Consider the following 3,039-nt stretch of genomic DNA (forward strand, 5'->3'; position numbering starts at 1 on the left):
GAATTTACACAAATGAACCAGTTCAAAAGTTTACACACACTCGATTCTTAATACTGTGTGTCGTTACCTGGATGATTAACGACATGATGTGTTTATGTTTTGTGATAGTTGTTCATGAGTCCCTTGTTTGTCCTGAGCAGTTAAACTGCCCACTGTTCTTCAGAAAAATCCTCCAGGTCCTGCACATTCTCTGCTTTTCCATCATCTTCTGCATATTTGAGTCCTTTCCAACAGCAGCTATATGATTTTAAGATCCATCTTTTCACACTCAGGACTACTGAGGGACTCGTACACGACTATTACAAAACATAAAAACAGTCGTTGATGCTCCATGTAACGACACACAGTATTAAGAATTGAGTGTGTGTAAACTTTTGAACTGGTTCATTTGTGTAAATTCAGTTATTATTGTGTTTTGTGGACTATATGTAAACATCTGTAATGTGAAATCGCTTATTCAGGGCAGCACTAAATAAAAAACTAAATGTAATTTTCATGATCGCTCTTATATATATTTTGAATTAGTAACATTTTGAAGATTCTGCAAGGGGTATGTAAACGTACAAGCACAACTGTAAATAAAACAATTATAACAAATGGCTGATTACTGCAATCAGAAAATTGGATATTTTGGATATTTGGATATTTTAAAGAGCCAAAATGGCATTTCGGGATTATATGCTGCAGTGATGTAGGGGAATCTTATGAAACTTAAGTGGAAATCATAAACTATCAATTATATAGTCTAAATCAGTTTCTTTTATTTAGGCAACCATGAGTGGCATTTGGTAACCTATGACAACAATTCAGTATGTACACACATGTCATACCCTGTTAGGGTTCATATTGTGGGCCTACAGTACAAACATGACATCATTGCAAAAAATGCATGGGGTTTCATGCAGAAAATGAAATATTTCTTAGTCAAAAACCCCAATTAATCCATGCAGATGTACACAATATTGTGAACATATTATGAAACCTGATTCCTATTAGCTATAAGGATGCAGTTAGAGAACAGTCTTGATGTCTGGACGCTCTGTCCATGCTGTTGTTGGCATGCTTGTGGCACAATAGCATACACAGTGGCACGGCTGGTCTGTACATTAGGAAAGCAAAAACAGCCATATGTGAATAAATCAAAGCATCATGGGTTAAACCACCATGACTTTTCCTGATCATAAAAAGACAACAACACATATTGGTGACAGGACATTATAACCCCGTTATGTTATGGTGGTGTATGGTGTATGGGAAATGATGGGCGACGTCTTAGAATTTAAGCCATAATGAGAGGCTTATGAAAAAGAAAAGATGTGAGACAGACAGACAGCACAAGGCGTCACTTGTAAATGAGATATAAGAAGGTGTCACTTGTGTATTATGTGGTGTATATAAAGCCTTATTTTTTTAATAATAAAATGCACGTCGACACATCCGTGCCCCACTCCACCCCCACCCACCCCTGTGTGCTTACATCTGTGCAGAACAGTCTATAGAACAATATGAGCTACGACAAGGTCAACATCACAGACAACGCTATGCGTCTGCACTTAAAGCCTTCATAACGTAGTGAAAATATCTTACCTCCCTGTGTGTATGATGGATGCGTGTATCAGTCCTGTTTTGAACGCGTCCTGCAGCGCTCCGTCATCTCCCATTCACGCGCCAGCTCTCCGACCTCTTTGTGCGTGTGTGTGTGTGTTGCTGATGCTGAGTGCGCGCGCTCATCTCCCTCCTCCACTCCTTCTCCTTCTCCTCCTCCGTTTCCCTCTTCCCCTTCTCCTCTCCCCCTCCCCCTCGCTTTGGGCTGCGCGTGCAAGCTCCTGCACGACGACTGCACGTGCCGGAGGGTGTGGCACCGGGAGTCTTGCACGAAAAGTAGTCCATTGTACATAGTGCCGTCGTGTACACCAGGTTCGTCAGCATGTTATACTACACTACTAAATAGTATGTCATTGTAGTCTGCACCTCCGAAATTACGCAAGCATACTAGCCTACTAAGTAGTGTGTGATAGTAGGCTACACCTTCAAAGGTACAATACGCACTTCCCTACTAACAGTATGTCAATATAGTGTACACTACCAGACTATGGCTTCAGTGAACTGCTAGTATAGTACTTTTCTATTAGTAGGCTATGTGATAGTAGGCTACACCTCTAGAGGTACCCCAGGATACTACCTTACTAATAGGATTTCATATTAATTTACACTCCTAGTATGTGTAGTATGCTGGTATAGTATTCAAGTAATAGTATGTAATAGTAGGTTACACCTCTAGAGGTGCCCCAGGATACTACCCTACTAATAGTATGTCATAGTATGTATAATATGTACACCTCTAGCGGGTATAGTATGCTAGTATAGTACTATATTAATAGTATGTGATAGACTACACTTCTAGGTATGCCATCATACTACATTACTAAAAGTATATCACACTGAGTTACACCTTCAGTGGGTGTAGTATGCTAGTATAGTACATTACTAATAGTATGTAATAGTAGGTTACACCTCTAGAGGTGCTCCAGGATACTACCCTACTAATAGTACATCTTGTTAATGTAGCTACACCTCTAGCAGATGTAATATGCTAGTATATTACTCTAGTAATAGTATGTGGTAGACTACACCTCTAGGTATGCCAGCATACTACCCTACTTAGCCATACTTAGTATGTCACAATGAGTTACACAGGTGTAACTTAAACAGGTGTAGTCTACACCTTAAACAGGTGCAGTATGCTAGTATAGTAATAATATGTGATATGTACTGCTTTACTGAAGGCCAGTCGTCCACATAATTTTGATACTCTTGACATACTTTTGACTATATAGTGTATCTTTTTTTCTTCTTCTAAAAAATACGATAGTGGTTCTGGTTTTAAGACACAGCCTAAGCTTCGCGTCTTTTGTTTATTTGCTTAGCCGCTTGGTGGTGCTATTTCACCATGGCTACCTCGTTTCTATGGCAATCCTGTTTTGTATTGGGCGCCATTTTCAAAACAGCTTTAACCACCGCCGGAAGATATACAGCTTG

General features: G+C 39.7%; 1 long non-coding RNA gene across 1 annotated transcript; it reads right to left on the reverse strand.

Annotated features, from left to right (window-relative positions):
* Positions 1-736: 736 nt before the first annotated feature.
* Positions 737-3,024, reverse strand: LOC128601404 (uncharacterized). Its single transcript, XR_008384704.1, has 2 exons — positions 1,588-3,024; positions 737-1,099 (listed from the first exon to the last, which is right to left on the reverse strand). It is a non-coding gene; the product is annotated as an uncharacterized LOC128601404 (long non-coding RNA).
* Positions 3,025-3,039: the final 15 nt, after the last annotated feature.

The sequence above is a fragment of the Ictalurus furcatus genome, chromosome 25 (genome assembly GCF_023375685.1).
Source record: "Ictalurus furcatus strain D&B chromosome 25, Billie_1.0, whole genome shotgun sequence".
NCBI lineage: Eukaryota > Metazoa > Chordata > Actinopteri > Siluriformes > Ictaluridae > Ictalurus > Ictalurus furcatus.